Source organism: Engystomops pustulosus, chromosome 6 (assembly GCF_040894005.1).
Source record: "Engystomops pustulosus chromosome 6, aEngPut4.maternal, whole genome shotgun sequence".
Lineage (NCBI taxonomy): Eukaryota > Metazoa > Chordata > Amphibia > Anura > Leptodactylidae > Engystomops > Engystomops pustulosus.
In genome coordinates, this window is record NC_092416.1 from 46,576,050 (window position 1) to 46,601,685 (window position 25,636).

A 25,636-nucleotide genomic window follows, 5' to 3' on the forward strand; every position below is an offset into this window, starting at 1 on the left:
TCTGGAGCTGTACTACAAGCGTCGCTGCTTTGATGTGATATTAAAAACGCCACTCAAAAGTGTAAACGGATACAGCAGTTTAGTAATCCGTCAATTCCTACAGCTCTCGCCGCCACCAGGAGCCGCCTGGGACAAGGGCGACTTACAAAAGATGGGCGTTCACTCGCCAGAGCCACACAACTGCTGGAGTCAGGACGTTACACGGAAACTATTATTATGAAGGATGTGTTTGCATCTATTAAAGTGGTGACAGGTCACTGAAAGGAAACCTATCATGTAATAGGGAAATGGGATTTTTCATCAGAATGTTACAGAGCAGGAGGCGCTGAACAGATAATACAGTGTCCTGTCTACAGGCAGCACAATATATAGCAGGTGGAGCTCAGCAGATAATACAAGCAGCATGTTGTATAGCAGGAGGAGATGAGCATATAATACAGTGTCCTATCTACAGGCAGAATGTTATAAAGCAGGAGGAGCTGAGCAGATTGTATATAGTGTAGTCGTTGCAGGCAGCATGTTATAGAGCAGGAGGAGCTGAGTGGATTGTACATATTGTTTTATATGCAGGCAGCATGCTTTAGAGCAGGAGGAGCTGAGGAGATTATACATTTTCCTATATGCAGGCAGCATTGTACAGTGTCCCATCTGCATGCAGCAGATTGTCCATAGTGTTATCTTTGCAGGCAGCATGTTATAGAGCAGGAGAAGCAGAGCAGATTGTACATAGTGTCGTCTTTGAAGGCAACGTGTATAGAGCAGGAGCATAGCCCCTATTGAGCAGATTGATAATTTTGAATTGAATGAAGGGTCCAGAGTACAGAGCCAGAAGACCACCTATTGAACTCCTAACCCATGCATGAGCATAATCCTAAATGATTAATAATGAGAACAATAAGGATTTTTTCTTTAGCTTTTTACCAATCTGTTTGTCTCTTGTCGCTGTTTGACCCTCTATCACATTAGTTGCAGGTCTGTTAACTACAGGTCAGACAGGGGCCCTTTAAGAAGAAGGTGGACACCAGGACTCTTCAGGCATATCACTCCAGCCTGGAACCTGGTTATGCCTAGCCGCATAACCTGTGCATGACAGGTATAGATGTCATTCTCCATCCACAGAGGTGCAGACTCTGGGGTCCCTTCCCTATAATGAATAGAGCAGCAGGTTGGGCCAGCTTCATTTATTATCTGGCACTAATCAGCTACCTCCAGCAGCCCCATAGACGGGCACAGAGTGGCAGGGGCACGCTTGACATGGTGTTCCCTTCATTATGAAGATCAGGACTTTATGATCACTGAGGGCCTGAGCTGTAAGGATATGGAATACATAACACTTCAATTTGGGGCAACCCTTTTAACGTGCAGATACCAGCTAGAAATTGTTATATATAACGTAGTAAAGAGGTCAATGATGCCCAATAAAGCTGGAGGCGCATGTGACCACAGGCATGCGGTGGTAACCACCATTATCTCCAGCGGGTGAGACAATAAAACAGTATGAAGAGGAGGAGGAGAAGTCAATCATGTTCTTCACACTCTATAGGGGCATTCAGGCTGAATGCATTCACAGGGAAAGGAGAAAAGCAAGACAGACAAGAGTATGAGGAATGGACAGGAAACTACTTATTTCCTATAACAAGTGATAAAATACATATGTGAATGTCACCAGCAGAGGGCGCACAATTGTTGAATCTCAGTATTTTTCTCATAACACATCTATGTCATTCAGAGTATGCCGGCCCAATGACAGATGATTATAAACCTCGAGAGATCTTTCCAGGTCACAGACATGATGGAAGTGGTTTATACGACTAGAAACTCACCGACGGGCTCCCTTTAATCTTGTACACGGCAACACTGGAATTTCAATACAAAGGAAAGGCAAGACAGGCAGCTATGCCATCAATCAAGATAAAGGTATTATGGGTACATAGCCCTCTACTAAGTTGATTTTCCTTGCTTACAATCTATACTGCACCTCTGTAATAAATCTGGTAGCATAATGCTCTAGTTACATCCAAAGCTGCAAAGAAAGTCATTTGTATAAATTAGTCTTCTACACGGCCACACTACCAGCAGCGAGAGAAAAGCCACTAAGTGCTTTACTATCTGCTGATCACATGCAAATGCCTTCAGGCACCAGGGTGCTAAGGCTCCAGTTACCAAAGGGCAAAGTTTTATTTGGCTTTTGTGTTTCCGTAACCTGGTAAATAATGATTGGATTTAGTGAGCGGCAAAGCTTTGTGGAGTGGCACAGCGCTGGGTAAACATCCAGCCTTTGCTACATAACCAATCACTTAGAGAAAAGCTCATGGGCCAAAAGAAACCAAAAAGCAAAAAAGGATGGCACATCACCCCTGGCAGCTTGGGTGGCATGGATTAACTACATAGTGACGGTACCTGGGTGGTATGGATTACCTCACTTCAGTTATTGGAGATGCAATGTAACTCAAAAATTGCTTCTCCTGACATTCACCTTTAAAGGGGTATTCCAGGAATCAGCATAATTCATATACAAGTGGGCACTCAAAATAAAAGCTAATGTGTAATTAGTTGTTATTTAAAATTTTGCTCCCCTTAGATGAAAAACCTGATGACATACACTGTAATGAAGAATTAAAATGCTACTGGCCCTTTAATCAGTCCGTTAATTTCCTCTGCGCGGTCCGTTGCAGGACAGAAGATGGCTGCTGGTCACATGTCCACATCACATGTCCTGCACCTGCCTGGGCAGGTCATGTGATCACCACTATGTTTGGCTGTAGTCGGTTGGTTGCAGTGCATCCAGTATGGGCAGTGTTGTGGTGATGGCAGTTACACATCATTACTATGGTAACAGAGCAAGAAAACATGTTACATCATCACTGGTAGCAGAGCATAAGACGGAGGAGGAGTTACTGAGAACTAAAGGATCATGGAACTTGTAGTTTCCAGTGGTGGCCATCTTAGTGATAACTCCACCTACTTTAGAGAGGCCATCAATTTTGTAAATCATAAAATCATATTATTTTAGCTCCGTTTTGTGACTAATGACATTGAGTATTGTTGTATTCATTTATTTATATCATCAAGGGTTTTTGTGGCAGACGTTCATATTCCCGGAATACCCCTTTAACTAAAATAATAGAGTTTCCTATAATATAACAACTCTAAGTCATCTTTTCTTAAAATTGGGTTGTGCAATAACTCAAAGTCTGATGTAGTCCCATCATTTTTACCAAGGTCACACCACCCCTTACAAAGTAAATGGCAACGCCCAGCTGTCAATTTGTTCATTTCTTTTCAGGAGGAAAATCCCAGCAAAAAGTCCTAAGAAAACATTTATAGGATGTACTCGCAACTTCACAATGTGGGTATTGTGCCCAGTGGCAGCTTAAATAGCCCTAATATGGCACAAACTAGAAGAGAGAACACGGCAAAGTTCACACTACAGAAAACAACATTTTGCTTTTGAATAAAACCGGAGTCGAAGCGTTCTACAAACATTCCGCCTAAACCATAGGAAGCATGCCAATAGCAGGGTGCGTTCACTATATCAATTGTCTATTTATCCAGCGTCCACAGAGGACCGTAGTATGGAAGACTTCTCTGCTTACGGAAGTTGTCCACAAGTAAAACAGATTCCAGAGTAAACTACAGGATCATTTTTTCCAACCAGCCAGAGACTAAGGAAATTTAGGGAAGGAAATTTGTGAATGCAACCCAAAGAGAAGTGGTGTCTCAGACGCTTCGTAGGTAGCATATGATGGAGCAGGCATCTCTATGGACAGTATATCAGCACAACCAGTTCATCACTGCTTGGGCATGGTAAAATATTACCAACTTAAGTCCCCAGAGAAGAATCACTATTGGAGGCTGCGCATCTTCTTTTCTATAGGATCTAGTATCAGGCTTTTTCATATTTATCATAATAAAGATAAGGACCGCATCGTTCACATCAGATTGTTTCTGTTGGGTATCTGGAGATACAGGAAGTTAAAGACATTAGAAATGTAACATTCAGGTACAGATCCAGTTCCTGCTTATTTCTTTATCTGCCTTGATCGCTGGTATTGTAGGTCACAGAAACAAAAACCGGATGCGATCTGAAAGATGTGATTCTTATGTTCAATAGGAATCCAGCGTGTTTCTAGGTAAAGAAACCAAAGATAGGGATATTCATGCGCCCCATGCAGCCCCTAAACGTGACTCATTTTAAGAAAAAAGTGACTCTTCTCCAATTGTATAAATATGAGCACCATTTTTCATATTAGGTAAATACATGTGTAATTTTACATAAGAATTCTTAAAAAAAAAAAAAAACACATCTCATACCCTATCTGATGGAGATTGTAGTTCAAGAGTGGGGGACGATCTGCCCACCAAACCCCTTTAAAGAAGGTTTCCCATAAAACAAAAGTTAGGACCTATCCACGGAATAGGGCCTAACTTGCTGATCAGTGGGGATCTCAGTGAGGAGACCCCCCGGAGATCATGAAAATGAGGGGTCCGATGGGGTCCCACGTACCTCCGTCGTTCCCCTTGTCGCTCCGTCAGACTAATTGAGCGAGTGGCCGCACATGACCGTTCTGCTCCATGAATCTCTACCGAGCTGATGGAATTTGCCGAGCGCCGCGTTCACCGATCGCCATCAGCGCCATAGAGATTAATGGAGCAGAACAGTCATGTGCGGCCGTCTGCTCCATTAGTCTAACGGCAATGAGTGGTACGATAGTCCCCTCGTTTTCGTGATCAGCAAGTAAGGCCCTACCCCGAGGATAGGGCCTAGCTTTAGTTCATGGGAAAACCCCTTTAAATAGAAACATAGTTATGAATACTTACAACTAGACTAGACACTCTAAACTTATCATTTTGGGGAACTGATCTCTTTTAAGTTTGCTTACTACCAGAATTTAGATGCATGTGAATTTACCAAATATGAATTTCACACAAAAGCAATGACCGTATAACAATTAACCATAAGCTTTATTCCTGGCACTTTGTTAAGTTTTACAGGTCATTGAGGGAGGAAAAAAAAGACGTTCCGAAGATACCAAAGCGGGAGGGAAGGAATCTTAGCTCCAGGCTGGCATTAAAATAGAAATCTTAAGGGGAGTTGAGGACAGTATCATTTCATAAAGCGAGACCCACGGGCTCTGAGCACTATTCATACGTGAAAGGTTGCTGCTCCGTGGACAGGATGCACATGTCAATGCCTGACTCTGTTTTGACATCTGAAAGTCGTCACATAACCACTTTCTCAGAGTGGTTTTCATCCGCACGCTAATCACAAAATTGGTGGTTGTTACAGACTGACTAGCAGCATTGTACAATGACTAGAAAACTCAGAGCAAAGGCTTCAAAACATTCCCGCAATCCATCAACGCACAACTCAAAGGGATAAAAGACGGAACCATGATAATAAAAGATAATGCGGGAACTGTTTGTAATAATGAAGGCAGATCTCTGGAGACAGTGAGATTTCTTAGAGCTTTGTCAGGGAAATAGGCTCTGAGAGCTAGGACATCATAACAAGAGGACAAGAGGTGGCCATAGACAGTATCTGACTGTAATCACCGCCAGATCTTTGTCTATTAACCACATTCAAGTGCAGATATTTTACAACAACTGGTATAACTCTCCCATGGGGATATCACTCGCATTTTAAGGGGCTTTCCATGAGAAAGCGGATATCGCCCCTTGAGTAGAAATAGAATGTTGCAAGTGATGCACATATACCAGACCATCCATGTGATACAAGAAAACTTTATTGATCAGACCACTTTCATTTATTTGCTTTATGGTCCAGTTATGGTGCCCACAGTGGCGGACAATGGAGAACCAAGGCGGACAATGGAGAACCAAGGCGGACAATGGAGAACCAAGGCGGACAATGGAGAACCAAGGCGGACAATGGAGAACCAAGGAGGACAATGAAGAACAATGGAGAACCAAGGAGGACAATGAAGAACAATGGAGAACCAAGGAGGACAATGAAGAACAATGGAGAACCAAGGAGGACAATGGTCTGTATGGGTACTACAATCTGTGATGTCCCATGTGTTCTGACATATTCTTAACCCATTCAATTCTGCATTTATCAACGTGTGCAATAGTAGCCATTCTGTGTGATCGGACCAGACAGGTCTCATCCCGTAGGCCTTGAGCATCCATTTTTCTTTTCAGTCCAAACCACATCATATCAACAATTCCCCTGTCATGTGAGGATAACTCTTACCCAGTTCATCCAACTATCCATCTCAACTTTGCCCATAAGAAAGTCACGCCATTTTAGATTATTAGGCGTGCCCACTTTTTCTGCTCCAAATATCGATTTAAAGAACTGACTGCTCTAGGTTTGGAGTCATTTGATTTCCGCTACAGCTTCAGTTCACAGCAGCACATCATTATGAGTGAAGATGGCCACGGGTTAAGAAAAGATCTGCCTTTCTACAGAACCGAGAAGGAAAGCACATATGCAAATGTAAAAAACATTATCCGTCAAGGATGACGGGTTCATCTAGGCTGCACTGACTGACATTTTAAGAGAGCCACAGAACTCCTCAGCGTTTCTACCTTCTCCGCACTGCAAATTATCACCATAAATAATGAATGAGAGGAAGATGTTGAACAGTGTGCACAATCCGGGATCATAAATCTAAATCCAATGTACTCCTTCTGCTGGAAATCAAATGAACGGACATTTCCGGAACAACTTAAAGTGCCGTTTTCAGCGATTCACAATATACACCGCCAGCCTGTACTGTGACTTCTGTTACAGCAGTATATACTTATAGCTAAGAAGGCTCTATGACCCGCTCAGAGGGAAACCAGAGGCACTATAACACAAAAAAAGTAGGTGCCAAAGCTAAACTAAAGGCACATTGGCCATGCCCTATATACCAGCCAACCAACCTACAGATCAAGGAGACATAGGTTGCTATTCCACAGCGTACAAATGGTGAGATCCTAGTTGGGGTTTAAGGTCCATAACATTGAACTTGTTTTGTTATTCCTCCTCGACTCACTCCCCCCCATACACATACATGCTCAGCACTGTATTTTATACCCTTCTGTCCAGAGTGTGGTTTAGTACAGGCATTGTCTATGAGGACCACTTGGATGGCTGACATTCATCTTCAGGTCAAGTGAAAGGTAAAAACAAGCGCCAAATCAATATACCCAAAATGTCCAAATAGCTGCTAAGATGCGGCATGTGAACAGTGACCGATAAGAAGCGCGTCTCCCCCTCGACGTAGCGGCTCTGAACACGAGGCCTGTAATTAATGCGTATAAAGCCAGCGCTTGAGACTTCATTTACAAAATGGATGGGATTTAAGGTGTAATCAGAATATCCCTGTTTATGTAATTACTGCAATGTCAGAGCGACCCGGGAAGTTTCCATGCCTTTTTAGGATGGGCTGAATGTGGAAGCGAGAGCTATAACCCCGTCTGTCCTGCTTGTTAATATAATATTCTCGTAACAGAAGCCCATTTTCTTTGCAGGAACACCGAGACGAAAAACCAATTAAGGATACAGGTTTTAAACACTTCGGTTTAGGTTTTAAAAGCCGTTATGATACATTGAAACTGCGGGGCTGGCGGCTCGGGGTCTATAGTTACTGTCCCTGCAGCTCCTTCCATGATGAAAGACCCCAAATTATGCAAGTAAACCAAGGCTGGGAACAGTTTAAAGGGAGGGGGAAGGAAATTGTACAGAGATGATAAAAAAACCTCGTGTTGGCGATGTTCTCATCAGACGTATTGGTAGTTACTAAGTGTTCCAGGCTGTTCTCATTTAAAATATTTGTGGCAAAGGCATCCACAGTAGTGGGACCCCCACAGATCACGAGGACGGCGGATGTACCCCAAATGAATGGAACAGCAGGTCCGATGTTCAGTCCCGCTCTATTTACTTTATATGGTACTGATGGGTGTGGGCGAGTACCGCGCTCTGCTATTTCCGTAAGCGCCATTGAGGCGGCTAGAGAGGAAGCGCATTAGCCATTAGCTTCTCTATTCATTTGGGGGTACAACAAAACGTTGTTCTCGCAATCTGTGGAACTAAGACCTAAACAGATCAGCAAGTTATCCCCTATATTGTGGGTCGGGGAAAACTTACAGTGACCGGACAACTCTTTAAATAAAAAAAATAAAAATGAAGTCATGTGTGACATAACATCATAGTCCCAATTGCTTTAAAGGGTCCGATTTGCATCAGCAGAAACAAACCACAGATCGCTGTCGAAAAAGCCTACCATGTTTTTTCTTGCTTATTCTCCATATACCCTTTAAAAGGTCCTTTCAACTACGACTCCCAGTATCCTCAGGATAATGTCTACCGACAGGGCATGTAACACATCCCCGCTTACAAATAAATGACGTGGTGTTTGGAGGGGATAAAAAAATTACTTCAGGTATTCGTATAGAAAGCAAATATAGGGAAAAAAAATTGGAGGTCTTTGAAGAATTGGCAGGCAAAGGTGGTTATTTCAAGAAACACTCCATTACAATGTGTAGATACTTCAAAAGCGGCAATTCTCCGAGGAAAAGAAAAGCAATAGCACTGATGCTTTAGAGAAATGGTAGTAAAAGCAGCCTCCCCCTCAGATACAAGAGTCACCGTGCTAACAGGCAGGCATCTGAAGTGAGCTGTCATTACATCTCACACTGTACATATGTCTCATCTCTGTCAAATAGAGGACGACCGTCTCACACAATGCACAAGCCCCCAATCATCCCATAGCACTACATGAGCTAAGTAATAAAGGGGGCGCAGAGAGACCGGGCCAAAGGGCCGTCCAAATACATCAGACTGGGAGGAAGAAAGAATATTTTGGTGACTATTTTCCCTGTAGTAATCCTGGAGCGCTGGATTACGAGGGGATTAGTTTAGGGGGAGGACTATTTGCTGCCGCTCATAACAAATATGTTTACACAATGATACAGCGGATCAAAAGTCAACTGCGAGCATTAGTGTGTTAGTTTGTGCCCGGAGTGTGTCAACACCGTGTAACCGTCAAATCTGCAACAGAAGACGTGAGGACACGCTAAATAAAAGGAGGGGGTGGAGGCTGTTGTGTTTTTTGTAGCGATTTCTCTAAAAGCAATAATTAAAACATAAGAAAAAAAGCTGTTTTTTTTTTTTTTTTTTAATAGTTATGGTTTCTTAGGGTGTCTTCGTATGGATTTTCACGGTTTATTGTTCAACCTCAAAAAAAAGTTTATTGAAAAGATAAAGAACTTCGTGAGGTGCACCATCCTAGTCATGTGGTGTGCCTCCAATGCAACACTAGGCAGATATAGGCCTCATGCACACGACCAAGTGTTTTGGCTGTAAACCATCAGCACAGTACTCTCTACTGGTGCCTGGGCCACAAGAGATAGAACAGGGGTCTTTTTACATTTCCTAGGAACATCCCCGATGACAAATAGCGTTCCTGCAGATTGCAAAATGAGCACATTTGTGTGCATGAGGCCTTAGCCTTAAACCAAAAAAACAAATGGCAATAAGACCGGCGGCTGGAACTGTAGCCATATTGTCACCTGACTTTCTGAGAAGAAAAATTTATGAGGAAACATAAAAATTTATTAAAATAGGTCTTATCTTGACAACCTCTTACAAAAAGTCCTTTGATAGGTATCAAAGAAGTAGGTTCTCCACTCAGGACACGCTTTCTACTGTATAACCCTACTTGCATACTCGGCCACAAAAGTCCCCCTCGTGTAGCAATACGTTTTAGGGCTTTAAAAATCTTCTCATACACGGGGGAAAAGAAACCAAAGATCTGTTATCCGTTGAATTGAAAAGAAAAACAGTTTGACGTTCAATACAATAAAAGGTGAAACTCACATCACAACATGAAATTAATCATAGTGAAAAGTGGCCGCCATCACACCCCCATCCAAAAGGTTAGGATCTGGTAAAAACTGAAAACAATTATTTAACTTTTTAAACCCATTTTCATGCCAAATATCTTGAATGATGGCGAATTCCGCAGAGATTAGTAATGAGGCAGAAATGAATGACTTCTTATGCTGCGGGATTATAGTCTGTAATATTCAGGCTGTGCAGCTGGCTCACACCCCTACCCCAGTGTGTACTGGGCATATGATAGGCGTCCATTGTATTCTAGGTCTATTTTCATCTACACGACTGGGATTACTCAGAACGTCAGAGAACACAAACCCTTTCCACTACAAGCCCCTTACCATGTTGTATGGCATCATTTAGGATATGATATTGACCAGAGCGTTTACTCGTGGAGGACATATTGATTCATACACTATTACACGCTGTAAAAGTCTGTGGAACATGTCAAGCGTGCAAGTAAGGAAACCTGGGATAGTATGTGCACTACTGGCTACAGCTATAATAGAAGAGGATTAGAGGGCAGCCATCATCGAGAGGCTGTAATATATTTACATGTGGACACCATCATTTACAGTCCATACTATGATTAGACACGTGGGCAATTTAGTTGTAGCAATTTAGTCACCAGACACATTACATTCACAGCAGGACACAACGTTTTATATTCAATTGTAGTAAAAACAAGGCAGCACAGTGGCTTAGTGGTTAGCATTACAGCCTTGAAGTGCTGGGGACCTGGGTTCAAGTCCCAGGGTCAACATCTGCAAAGAGTTGGTATATTCTCTTAGTGTTTGCGTGGGTTTCCTCCAGGTCCTCTGGTTTCCTCCCACACTCCAAAAACATACTGGTAGGTTGATTAGATTGTGATCCCCGTTGGGGACAGGGACTGATCTGGCAATCTCTGTGCTCTATATAAAGAATTATTTATTATATTAACATGTTATAGCAGCTGTTCCATCGTTTTCAGCTGCCACAAGACACAAAAAATGTAAGACTTGTCTGAATAATCGTGCAATCAAATGACGCTTCAAGCACCTAGTTCACCAAAATATCCTCCCAAGCTCCAGAGAAACTTCCATTACTAATTGAATATTATATTGAGCATCTTAATAACGGGTAATAAATACTTCAATGAAATACATTGGTTTCTGACCTTATAATGGGCAGATCAGAAGCACAGGAAATAGTGACAGTGCCAACAAGTAGGGGGTCAGTATGGAGCCAAGCTGTGGCCAAGACAAAATAATAAAAAAATGAGGGGAAAATAAAGGGACAGTGTCCACATTCTCATTACAGTCAACGTTAAATGCCTCCTTTATATGTGCTATTAATGTCTTCTGTAAGGGAAAGGCTTCTGTTTACTAAGGAAATACACTGCAGCAATAAAGGTCACAGGTCATAAAACAAATCCGATTGCGTAACTTGAAATGGTAGGCCAAGGTAATCTAATAAAGTTTTCTTTCGCGGATCTTAGTGATCACATACCCACACATGGATGGAAAACCACTTAAGAGGGTATTTCCCAATTACAATACACTGTACTACAAGACTGTATACAAAAAGATTACGCTGTACAAGTGCACAAAACAAAAATATCAGTGTCTTATACCTGATTCGGACACTTTTGTGTCTAAAGACAAGTATATTCACATAACACGCAAAAAATATGTCAAATATTGGCACGTGGCTACTAACATATATCACCTCTTCTGCTTCAGAGTCAAAGGTAAAGCGGAATATTATGCAACTCGGCGATGTACTTTTGAAGTTTTTATATCAGATTTTGACCCTACCATAACTCAACAGGACCTCTTGTAGGTCAATAGGGTCTGTGGGGTCATCCATGATTTCGGACATATACCTGATCCGGATCCCTACCACTGTTTTGTTGATGGATGGAAAACAACACCGGTAATGACAATGGAGATGTGAACAGAGGCTTATACATTTTACCATAGGCCGAGCATATAAATCAGCACGCTATCCTACATACGCATTGGCGCGGCAGATATTGTTATTGGCCATGCCACCAAATATTTAACTGGAGTAGAAAACACACTGTACTAGCCGGACTGATCACAGGGAACAGAATCCTCAGGAATGTGGACGCGCTGACTTTTTATAGGGTTAGTATAAATATTATTGAAAAATAGGCGAACGCGGCGGGCGTGCGAGATCTGGAAACACTCTGCATACATCAGTGCACTCGGAATAAGGATAAAGTTGCCGCTTTTTACAGCCTTAATTCATGTTAAAGGTTACATTACCAAAAGGGGTGAAAAACTATGCTACAGGCAGCGGAGAGCGTGAATAATATGACAAGCACCCACTTCTTTCTCTCTAGATAGGACGGATGTGATACATATGGACAGGCTGGATCTCTAATAACACCCCCCCCCCCCCCAGCCTGAAACGCCAGGCAGACATTACACTGTGCTGTGAATGAGTGAAGCCACATGTGCTCCACAGGGCGAGGGGAGGGGGGGGGAGCGGAGCTGGTTTTCTCAGCAAATAGAAAGTGGTCAGGCCAGTCTGTGGCAGCAGCTGAGAACATGGCTTGGGTAAACATTACACCAGGACCGCTCCAATTATACATGAAAGGCATTCCAAGATCCACTCCTGCACTTCAGCCCTTACTAGAGGGGAAGAGAGGACAGGGCAGCCCTGATCCAAGTCCAAACCACAAGGCCTGGCACAGACAGCTTCCAAACCCCACTCCTGGCTGCAGCCCATTGTTACTAACTGTCCTGCCGGCCTGTTTATAGCAGGTAGGCAACACTGATTAATGGCTCCAAGCCTCGCTCCAGCATCATGGAGACTTCCGTCAGTAACAGGGACAAAGCAAAGTGGGGCTTTACATCCATGAAAAAGTCCCTGGAGGTCCTCAGCGCTGGTTGTACCTCCTGGAAGTCACCCAAGCAAAAATACCTTAGATTAGACACAGGTCCTTAGTATTAACTGGTGAGAAACCTCATATCTAACTCCAGGTTGGGGTCACATCTGATGGACAACTTTATTTCTTGTGATTGATGCGTTTATTTTCTCACGTCCTGAGAGTCTCTTAGACAACCCGTCTTGGACACCGAAATCTGGGGTCTGTAGCCAGCACCTCAAGACAACAACCACAAATCCCAGGACCTCAAGATCCAACCCCCCCATTAAACACAATAGAGCATCAGCTCCTCCTGTGCTGCACTTATCCCCCCTCCAGCACTACACAAGACATGGCAGGAGGGGGGCTCACCCCCCCCCCCAACAAGTGCAGGGCACAGGACCCTCCTCCAGCACTACACAAGACATGGCAGGAGGGGGGCTCATCCCCCCCCCCCCAACAAGTGCAGGGCACAGGACCCTCCTCCAGCACTACACAAGACATGGCAGGAGGGGGGCTCATCCCCCCCCCCCCCCAACAAGTGCAGGGCACAGGACCCTCCTCCAGCACTACACAAGACATGGCAGGAGGGGGGCTCATCCCCCCCCCCCAACAAGTGCAGGGCACAGGAACCCCCCCCCCCCCTTCAGCACTACACAAGACATGGCAGGAGGGGGGCTCATCCCCCAACAAGTGCAGGGCACAGAACCCCCCCCCCCTCCAGCACTACACAAGACATGGCAGGAGGGGGGCTCATCCCCCCCCCCCCCCAACAAGTGCAGGGCACAGGACCCCCCCTTCAGCACTACACAAGACATGGCAGGAGGGGGCTCATCAACCCAACAAGTGCAGGGCACAGGACCCCCCTCCAGCACTACACAAGACATGGCAGGAGGGGGGCTCATCCCCCCCCCCCCAACAAGTGCAGGGCACCGGACCCCCCCTTCAGCACTACACAAGACATGGCAGGAGGGGGGCTCCTCACCCCAACAAGTGCAGGGCACAGGACCCCCCCCCCCAGCACTACACAAGACAAGGCAGGAGGGGGCTCCTCACCCCAACAAGTGCAGGGCACAGGACCCCCCCTCCAGCACTACACAAGACAAAGCAGGAGGGGGGCTCCTCACCCCAACAAGTGCAGGGCACAGAACCCCCCTCCAGCACTACACAAGACATGGCAGGAGGGGGGCTCCTCACCCCAACAAGTGCAGGGCACAGGACCCCCCTCCAGCACTACACAAGACATGGCAGGAGGGGGGCTCCTCACCCCAACAAGTGCAGGGCACAAGACATGGCAGGAGGGGGGCTCCTCACCACTTGCCTGTGATCAGAGTGTCTTCCTGGAGCTGCGGCCACGGCCTGGCTGCTCCCCATGGATGGAGCTAGCACACGGCGGATAGATCCCGGGATGGCGGAGGGCTCCGGGGCTTCCGCCTCTTGTCCCCACATGCACGGCGCTGGCCGTCCTCCCTCCTCCTCAGCTGTTCAGCAGACACTTCCACATGCCTGATCCAGACTCCGTACAGCAGACATCAGCAGCAGCGGCGGCGGCAGCCGGGGGAGGGGACGGAGATCAACCCCTTCCAACCACATGCAAGACCCGGACTGGATCCCGCCCGCCCCCTCCTCCTGCTGCTGCTGCTGCTGCTGATTGATGGCTGCCAGATACAAAGAGGCATCTGCCGGGTCACAGGGTGACGAAGGCTCCTGCCTTGTGATCAGTACCTGCTGCTGCGCCCCCTGCGGGTCACCCCAATGCTATACACAGTAATGGCCCGAGGCGACCAATTAAGACGCAGCTTTTATGTTCCAAATGTCTTATTAGAAATGAGAGTCCGAATCGGATTGGTTGTCATGTTCTGCTTATCCACTTCTATAGTAACGGCCTCCTACTATATAAGTGAACCCAGGACCACCTAAAAGGGTGTTCAAAGTGGTCGTCTCAAAGAAGATGGCCAGTCTACAGAATGTTAACACTCTCTTATTAAAAAATAAATAAATATATAGGACCTCCCCATAGAAGTCTATGGGAACGTGAAAAACATGGGCACCACATGGGTCCCATCCATGTGCGGTCCGTATTTGAGGATAAGTTTTTAGGTAGGCCAATCATGAGACCCTACAAGAGGAGACAAGAAGTGACATTATTTACCAGACTTCTGTTTCTTTGCTGATCAACAAAAAAAAAAAAAACAATTGACACAGTTTTTGCGAACATACGGGTCGTCAACAGATTACACACTTCTCGCATCTGGATTGCAAAAATGGACCACGGATCCCTTGTTTGGAGCCCAAGAACACACATTCTTGTATCTTAGTGTGAACATGGGATTGGAAAGTCACACAATAATAATACATTTTTCCAAACTGTTTAAAATCATTTTGAGGTCATTTAAAAAAAATAAACTTGGTCATTTCTGGTCACTCTATGATTCTGTCTCATGGATGTCACATCACCTCCCTTCATATCTGGGGTCATAGGAGAGCCTAGCACGCTATACACCAGCCATAAGACCAGCGCAGCAGACAGACAATGTGACCCCATTCAGTATGTCAGCCATGATGTGACATCTCATTACCACACAGCTCTCTGCTTTATCAAGGTCACGGTGTCAGCATCATATCCCTGCACAAGGCGGATCGAGTGGTCGGTATATTCATGGAAATATTTCTCAAATACATAATAAAAGCTACATGTAAGACACACTAGAAGAGTCAAAACTCGCCACAATCCTGATACAGAGATAACTAACACCACTTACCATTTCCCATACTGCATATTATTTTTTTTTGCATATCCTTTATATAAAATGTGCAGTTCTTCCCAGACTTATTAAACAAAGGCCTTCCACAAACCCCTGAAACTCCATATCCTATGGCAACATCCTAGTACAATGTGTGCAACCCTTGCAGGCGGATGGCATTAGCTTTTTAATATGATCCTTGCTCAATGAAACTTTCCTCCCGCCTGCTCTCTCAAGGAGGCAATAGAAAATGCAGCCAAGTGGAAATCTTTTACTGCTCCATGCGGACAAGGTGTAACCACAGAGAAATGCTCCAGCTGCCTCCTCATGGCTTCCACAGCATTTCATGAGCCTTCCCCTGCATTGTGTGGGTTTGAAGAGCCTTCCCAGGCAAATACTCCTAAGCGGCCTGCAACTACAACTCCCAGCATGCCCTAATGGTGGCTGGAGCATTGCTCCTTTCTCCCACTTGCATTAGTACCACCCTGATGATTCTGGATGCCAAGTCTAATAAACAGCAGCTTTGTATTGTTCAGGAAAAATACCACAAGAGAGCGGCAGATCACACCAGGTGACAATAGAACAAAATCAAAAGCCACAGGCGAAGTGTTCTTATCACAGCAAACAGGGAGCCAACATCCACAATGTCACCGGTAACAAAGCGGGGGCCACCACTGCCTTGCAGTCATAGTTCACATGATAATGTATAACGTTTCGCTACCGATCTAAATGGCAAGTATTTCAAGCCCGGACATGGTGAACCCTTACAAGGCCATATCTCCACACTCCAGAGTATATTACGGATTGCTCCTGCTTTCTTTTTTTATTAATTCCAGTCCTTCCTGGATCCAGCTCACAAGACTACAGAGCGACCTCCATTTATCAAATAACCGTGTCAGGTTGAGTACCGCTAACAGATAATGAGAGGAGACAAGGGATGCAGTTACACATAGAGCCCTGTGTGCTGTACAGGCCGCTACATGCTGCTAAGTGAAACAACATCTCATTTCATGACAACATTAAGTCATTCACACAGCAGCCACAGTGGGGGGCGATATCTAAGGTAGAGCAGCTAAAAAGCATCCACAGCTCATCTAGCTGCACACAAAGTGTTACAGAGGATCTGTCTGCTCTCCTGACATATCTGTTTCCATGAATATTCCCCATTGTCTTTTCTCATACTCTGCTACGCCTTTCCTCTATTGTTCCTACAGACTATTCAGGAATACAATGACAAGAGGGTCTTCCTTTACCAGTCATTGCACGGGCAGGCCCCCTTAACAAAGTTATGTCAGTAGCGATAGTACCACATCAGGGTGCATTCACACGATGCGTTGTGTGATGCATTTTTGACGCATTCCACAGGCTTCAGCCTTGATCACATGCTAAGGTTACATTGCGTTTTAGCAGATGAAGTGGAAACGCAATGTAACCTTAGCATGTAACCAAGGCTGAAGCCCGTGGAATGCGTCAAAATGGCAACGCACAATGCGACGCAACGCATCGTGTGAATGCCCCCTCAGGCTATTTCTTTGTGTGCTATCTGTTGATTTAATGGATAGTGCACAAAGACAAATTAATTTCTATGGACTCATACAAGTGTAGTTTCCGCAAAACTTAGAGCAGGTCCCCAGAGGGCCGCAAAACTCATGAACAGATCACCCCAATTGTAGCAAAACTCAAAAGCAGGTCCCCTGAGGGTCATTGCCTGCAGCCATTTGTGTGCAGGTATGGTCAGAGTACTTATGGACACAATCCCAAATGGTAAACACCCAGTTGCCAATTTATTCCCAAACGTAAGACATGTCAGGAGAGGTGAACAGTAACCTCCAATATTTAATCCTCATTGAAATCCATGCAAGGATCGCCATAGCCAACAATTCCTTAATAATAACCATCTTTATTTATAGCACAGCATTATATCCGATAGCACTTTACAAATCCTTAGTCACTAGAGATGCTAACCTCAATGGTCTACCTACCAACACAGGATATATTCCTTTCTAGACAATTTCTGAACATTTGCCAACATAAACACAGGCCTGAAATACAATAAGGAGTAAGAACTACAAAGCGGACCACTGTGCATCATAGGATCCTGTTGTGAAATTACTTGATTTGGGGCCCAAATGAAGAAGCTACAGAGGGCCAGGTTTCATGCACCAATCACAAAGACATCTGTCACAAAAAGAAAACTGCACTACACATCTCCTAAACCTATGGTAAGTAAATGTAGCCGGAGGAAATATATTTCAGGATCGAATGACAAATTCAGCGTCATCCAGGATAAGATGCATCCAACAGAAAAGCTGAACTTTATCACTAAACGTCATCTGGTAAACACAGCTGTCTTAAATCTGAAGGATCCCAGGGAGACAGACCTACTACAGTATATATGAGTCCTGAATACTAGAAACCGCTGAAAGACAACAGCATGCGGTGCACGTTACATACACTAAATAAAACATCAATTTCTTCCTATTCATTTCTTACCTGTGTGCGCCGCTATTGTAAAAGTGACTCCAGCTCCAGACATATTGCAGTAATTATATCACTTGGGTAATCTGGAGTTTGTCTGTATGGAAGCATATTAATAGCGTGTAATAAAGCCTACAGAAGGCAGTAGTAATGGAGGCCGCTAGTTGTGCTGCATTATCAGCTAAGCATAATATGAGCGATACATAATGCAGACATCATAGTGCTCTATAACAAGAGGAAATGTGCTCCACGCTACATCAAGGAGACGGATAAACCACAGTCTTTCAGTTGTCAGCCAGGATAGGAATCTTGTATACCAGGCTGCCGGGATCAAAGAACTTCATCTTATATTATGGGTCCTTTGCCCACTAATAACTAGTCTGTAGGGGTCCGAGAATTCATTAAAATAACAGAGCACCCAAGAAATGAGGGCCTCTTGGTACTGCACAATGTACTGGATGTGCTAATGGAATGCAGATCAAGAATATGAAATCCTTGCATCGTGTATCACTACAAAGAACGGTCAGTCCAGAAAATCCAGCCAGCGCACAGTCCATGATTCATGTGTCCATGTGTCCTGCTAGCCTAAAGACATTGTAAGGTCTATGTGAGCAACATTGGTCAATATCTAATGTAGTGCACTGTGACTGGACAGTTTGTGACTTACAATCTGAATATTTTTCTCTCTCTATAATGCAATCTACCTCAAGCTGGGAGTAGAGATCAAGCTGACACGACTCCCTTTTCCCCTTGCATAGAGCTCCTACTTAATCAGATACCTCAGGGGCTTTCTGTCCATCTTAAAAGCAAGAAGGAATTCAGCAGAGATTCAGAATAAAAAGCAGATTACAAATTAAGGAGGGGGGATGATAAGAAGCAAAGTAATAGTTGCGAGAAGTACTTTTCTCTGATAACATATACCGTAATACATTTCTTGTGAGTACTCTACCAACCTAAGGAAAGTCAGTGACCATTTAAAGGAAATCTCCCATCAATATCAAGCACGACAGACCAGGGATACTTACGCATAGATCCAGGCACCGTGACTGTGGTAATCTTCTTATATTTGTTATACATGGCTTCCTTCTAAAATCAACTTTTAAAATTATGCTAACAAGCCTAAAGGGCTACCCTAGCCCCTCTGATCTGGCTGTAACACATCAATAACCCCCCTCGGGCTTCCTCAGCATGTGTGTAGTGAGCACTTCCTTCTGTAACCTCAGTACAGAGGGAGCAAGGGGATGGTGAGACCTCTGTAGAGCCAGATCCAAGAAGGGCTAGGATAACCCCTTTGGGCTTATTTGCTCATTTTGAAAGTTGATTTTAGAAGGAGGCCATGAACAACAAATAAAAAAAGATTAGCTCAGTCACGGTGCCTGGATCTATGAGTAAGGATCCCTGTCATGATGGATTTATACTGCTGAACATATGGAATCAGATCCATCCATGCCAGAGGGATAAGGTGCTTTTCTATATTCACATCTCACTAGTTGTTCATGTTACAAGATACATTACAAATCATCCCTGGTTAGTGTTCAGGATATAATGTAACCTGTGCAGTGTACAATAATGGTTTGTAATGTAGACGGTTTCATAGAAGCTTGTCCCTGGTGACCTTCATATAACTACTGCTGAGCTTTCCCACACTGCCAGCCCTGATTTAAGCGAGGTCTGCAGGGACCGGATACACTGTATATCATAATCTGTAGCAATATAACCAGGGTGAGTAGTTCTCCTATCCTGCACCCTTTCTTGAAAGAATAGGGATTCGTCCATCAGGCTCTTATGGTTTCTCTAACATGGAGTTCTCGGAAGATGGATTAGAATTTCAAATTCCTATTGCTTGAAGGAAACATTAAATGCTCTATAAAGAAAGATAGGTTGAGGTTAGAATCACTGACGTGGGTCTCCCACACAATGATCCTCTATGGAAAAATCAGAGACATGCAGACAAATAGACTGTTTCAACACATTTCTTAGAGTGCCCATAATTGAAACCCATACTGCCTTATGTACGGGGCTTTGCTAAAGATCTATTCTGTGCACTCCATTCTAAAAGGACATCTATCACCAGATCAGGGATTGTAAACCAAGCACACTGACATACTCATGTGCGCCCCCTCTGGCAGGATCTGCTATTCTTTTAGCTTCTTATGCAATTGTTTTTAAGGAGCTTTAAAAATTATCCAAATGAGCCTGTGTTGCTCCAGGCTCCATTAACTCCTGAAGCCCCTGTGGCTCATTTGCATACTTTTAAAAGCCCTTTTTCTTAAAAACTAGGGCATAAGAAGCTAAAAGAATAGCAGATCCTACAAGAGGGGCCGCACATGAGTATGTCTGTGTGCTTGGTTTACAATCCTTGATCTTGTGACAGATGTCCTTTAAAAAGGTTGCCCAACATAAAAAGTTAAATCAGATCACCCACAATGTACAGAGAGAGCGTCATTCCCCAAACCAATAGAATTCCAATATAATAGAGGGATATCCCAAGCTCGGAGGGGGGAGTTTAATGCTTAATATCGCCAAGTCCTCCAGCAGTGGGACCGTCTTTGATCAACTTATCACCTGTCTAACAAAGAGATAGTCCACAGCAGACAGCCCCTTTATGTATATGCATAAGCTCCAGATCATCCCGATTAACCATAATAGGCTTCTTGCTGAGTTCATGCAGTATTAGGTTTTAACGCTAAGAAGAAGAGATTGCCCCGCACGTGGAAACAAATATGATCCCAGGTCCAGGGTTGCCTTGTTCCTTGGCTAATGCACCCTATTAGAATATGACCCCCTTTACAAAACCCATGTTCTGTGCAAAATTGGGCAGTCTCCTCAAAGAGGTTTCACTGTATTTAAAGTGAACCTGTCAGGGCAATTTGGGACGTTAAACCAACAACAGGTTTCTATGGACTGGTGGTTTAGTGTCACAAATTGTTCTTTAGTTAATTTCTCTATTCCTGCTTTTTAAAAAACAAAAACATACCTTTATTCTTACATAGAGATGGGTCCATCTCTGGTGCTCTCCGCGCCTGTGCAGTAATTAAATGAACAATCCCCATACCCACAGGCACAAGAAGCTCCGGACCATGCCACTGATCTAACAGGGTGATTTAGGACACTAATCCACATGTCCACAAAGACCTGTAGTTGGTTTAATGTCCTAACTCATCCTATAAAGGGGTTTTCTAGGCACCTAAACTACTAGAATAGGAAGTCAGTAGATATTCATCGGGAGTGCAACACCAATCACTCCATGTTCAACTGATGCATCCTTAGATTTTGCATACCAAGTTTATACTCCCTTTCAGTTTGCTTACTTTGCAACAGAATTTTGGCACATATTAACTCATGTTAAGCCACAACCTTTTAGGATGCATTTGGTTCAATAAAACTGCATTATAATGTAACTGAAGCCAATCTATGGAAAGCTTGGTGACAGATCTGTATGGCAGTCTTAGGTGACTCGGATCCCTTGTAATGTTATTTGCTTTTAGCGTTGACACTTTTTTGCCTAGAGTAAATAGAAGTTGTAAATACGTGAACACTGGTTTAGTCATTGCAGTGCGGGTTACACACAGGGTTGTGCAATACAACAATATCAGACATTGTGAAGCCTTTGGGTAATTGTCCAGACAGCAGCGCCATGCAAAAACCCATGCAGTGTCCCAGGCCTTTATATGGCACGCAGTACCATAAAGATAATGTAATAAACTCTAGACAAAAGCTTCATCTATAGCCGCTGAAGGGCCGCTTTGTCTTCCCATGTCAAAGTGAGCATTATGTCAGCCACTGCTTAAGAGCCAGAAGCCATGATCGGCTAATTTACCGCCAGGAAACTGAGAAAATAAATCAGTTTTATTGGCATGTGTATGACCCATCTACACAGGAAACACGTGGGAAAAAATGTGGTAATCGCTGGATACTTGGGATGGCCCTACACTGTGTTAACTTGATCAAGAAAAACAATAACTCACCATATAAAAATGTACGAGTCCTCTAAAGCTATCCATTAGTGCAGCCCTCACCTGGTATCTCAGAACACATATTAGAAGTATGGACAAAGGCTATGGCCCTAGATGCCCCCTCCAGATAAATCAGGGGGATCCAACCTCTTGGTGTATCCGGCGGCCACTTTGTGGTCATATAATTCTAGACCAGGTCCTGCCAGCTATTACCTGCGCAGGCCCAAACAGACTGGCGCTATCATAAGTACGTAGCCGTAGGACAGGAACACCCCGCACCCCAGCTCACTTTGTCACCAGGCACACTCCCCTTCATGCCCACTTGGCATGGAGTAGGTGTAAAGGGGGAAATAATGCCAATCCCTAGCGGTTTTATTCTTACACTAGACACTAATTCCTTGTTTCTTGCATTCCATGTTTTTCAAGAATTTGATACTCACAACCAATTATGGCAGCACGGGGGCCTAGAATAAATGTCATTGACTGCTAGTCCAGGTCTTAAAAACATTGATGAGAACAACTGGACCCTTAAAACTCCTCCACTTATAGGCAATAACAGAACAAATGGAAAATTTGATCCCTGGTGGAGCGAGTTGTGGCATGTTTAAACTATTATAATGTAAAGCAGGCTTCAGCCTCTACGATTCGGGGGAAATTATTGCCAAATGCTTCCTGTACAATCTCTCTGGTATGGTCCCAAAGCCCTCCTCTTTTTCCAGACTTAGCGGAAGCAGGACATCCAGCGATAGCTGTGCCGAGAAGCTTTTACTTGCAGCATAAAACAAAAGAGCAGAGGTGTCCGGGGGGATTAAAAGCACACGATGTGTCAGTCACTTAAGAGGGTGCGAAAGGAAGAGCCAACGCAAGCAAGCACACATCCACATACCCATGACACCATATGGCCATTCTCGGAGTGGAGGGGCGGCCTCGGAAGCAGGAAGTCTGAAACAGATTTCAAAAATAACCACATCTTTTGAAGTGAACTCAAACTGTGTCACATCACACATGTCTATGTAAAAGCAGGGCGCAACACGAAGAAACGTACAGAGATCTGAAAAACTCTGCCCACTGCACAGGTCCATATTAGTGACCGGTTATTTGTCTGCTGTAGTAAATGGGCAGCAACCTAAATAGTTAAAAACCTCACACACAATTTAGGTCTGCAGTAAATTAGAAATGGATGTAGCATGGCTATGTGTTTCACATAAAGATTTCTCTTCATTTGGTAGAGGATAGAAATTATATACACACACACAGTAAAATATACCGAATGCTTTCCACATGGATATAATATTTCTCACTGAAGAATAATGGACTTCAAATGTTTGGGAAATGGCCTTATAACCATTCTCAGAACGATGGGCATCAATAACTGCTTCTAGAAGATAAATGCTGAGGTCTTTCCTCTATGGGGTTGCTTTATCACATGCCTAAATGATCCAGACAAGCAAACTTCTGCTTTTTAAGAGGTGGTCACACTTGCTGAAGATCTAAAGGGCATTTGATTATTTATCTGAAATGGGCAAAGACGACCAGCTCATCCAGCCAGGGAGTCTAGTCTACAAGGATTATTACCACCTTTATGGCAGATCCACGCCAAGAGGGCATGGGGGAGCAATAGGGTAAGTGGCTTAGTGGGCCAGCATGGGGAGTTCATGCGCACTCACTGCAGACAAGTGAAAGTTTGCAGCATGTGCCATATATCTAAAGTAGGACATATGTGCTAAGCCGTGGGCCCCACCAAATACAAAAGGAGGCATAAGCCACTTGATGAATTTGGCGGTGCCGGGGGGAGGCAGAGGATCTTGTCGTACCCCTTTGCATGGTAAATCTTCTCCTATAACTATTTATAGGATTTGTGCATTTCCCATGTTACATTTCCGGTGGAGAGCCGACCATTTTTCATGACGAAGGTTAAGCTCTCCGCGTGAAACACGTTTTATTTTTTAAGGATGTAACATTGGAAATGCTTCAAATCCTGCAAAAGGTTTTCTGATGCAGTTTTTCAGCCCCAAACCAAGAATGGAAAATGCGTGAACCTCCCCATTATATGTTCTCAAACATTATGAGCCACATCTGCTTTTGGCTTGCTGAACAAGTGAACACGGTTCTAGGGTTAGGATTTATTTTTTTATACATTGCTTCTACATTTTGAATACTTTTTCATTTACTCATTTCTGCATATTATATTGATATTATAACCAATTTTAATACAATGGAGTGTATCAAAAGAAGAGAAGGCACAGATATCAAATTGTAAAAAAATATAGACATACACAAGAACACTGCCACAAAAATTCTCTAAATATACATAGATACACATACACAAGCACTCAGAGAAGCAATGTCAAGTGTATAAGCAGCATTATTACCCCAAGTGCATTATGTGCAGTTCATTATATTAGAAACAAATGAAACTCTAAGAGCTTGACAATCACTGTCTGGTATTTACCTTTCTTAACTTTCCTAATTTGATAATGTGTCTTATGCCTGTTATAAGCGATTACACTCCGGGTAATTGCCAAGGCAATAGCACATTTAGTTTACTGCCCAAATACGCCATCTAGTGGCATGTGAAATACAAGACAACTGCAGCATCTCAAACACAAGGCGTCTTTTTGGTAAAATATACAAACCGAAGGACGCATGGTCAGATGTCCGGACAGACTGATGGATATCTATAAAAAGCAAGGTATAAATACATGTATGGCTTACAATATAAAAATGTAACGAGCTAAAATGTGCTCCTAATTGTATTTCCCCCTACACAGGTGGCTCATTTTCCAGTTCTCTCCTTCTCCGTTGCAGCATTGCGCCACTTTATATCACACAATACAGTCACAAAATCGTGAACTTTACACCAAAATCAAGACATTTAAGAGAAAATCCATACACTTTTCGCCCAATCTCAGAGCGACTCCATAAAACCCTTTGTTTGCATATAATCCGTCACCCACAAACGCCTCATATTAGATGGCGGAATTGACTGGTTCTTGAATTTTCATGAGCGAGGCCCGTCAATAAGAATGCTCATGTACGCGCCACAAGTTCATTAATAAACCATTAAGAAGGGTCAGTGAAACACTAATCCCTTAAGGAGATCTTTGTTTTTTTTCTTTCCCCTCTCCCCCGAACCAATGTGTAAGCTTAGAAGGTGTCAACACAGCGTACATCGCAGGGTTAATGTCCTGAAACTTGGATTCCTTAAATTACCAGAAACTCCAGGGTTTTTATTAGGTGCTGATGGAGTAAGTGGGAGAAGGGTTTCTGCGGCCTATCATGTGATGAAGGTCAGGACAATCGCTCTGACAGGAGCGGGGCTTCCACCAGGACAAATAAACCTTGAACTGATATATGCCGTCCACACCGGGATAACATTATCCAAAATCAATTTTCTAAAGCAGGAAAGAGAAGGAGGGAAGGGAGGGGAGGGCTGGAGTCAATACAATTATTCAGGCGGCAGCAGTCGCTGCACGTTCACTTGTTTGGATGTACCGTGTGTGATACAGGATACTGGAAGCCTTCAACCTCTATTAACCGGTATGGTGCCGGTCCAAAAATAGGGAAAACCTTTACTACTACAGAGCTAAAGCTTTTGAACAATGCAACTAAAGAGCGCCATCTCCTGGTTACACTGTATAACCAACATATGGTAAACATGCTGCTCACACAGTCTTTAAAGAACATTTATCCCCTACCCAAAATGTCTAATCATCGAAGGGTCAAGAAGAAT

General features: G+C 43.8%; 1 protein-coding gene across 5 annotated transcripts in view; it reads right to left on the bottom strand.

Annotated features, from left to right (window-relative positions):
* RERE (arginine-glutamic acid dipeptide repeats) overlaps positions 1-25,636 on the bottom strand; it is a 203,094-nt gene that overhangs the window by 127,467 nt on the left and 49,991 nt on the right. The window contains exon 2 of one of the 5 annotated variants that reach the window (XM_072155926.1): positions 22,790-22,845. The exons of 2 other annotated variants lie outside the window; for them this stretch is intronic. The gene's annotated coding sequence lies outside the window, so the exon portion shown is untranslated. Of the gene's footprint in view, positions 1-14,039; positions 14,355-22,789; positions 22,846-25,636 lie in introns of those variants that run through there. 2 more of the 5 variants (XM_072155925.1, XM_072155927.1) reach the window with 2 other exon arrangements.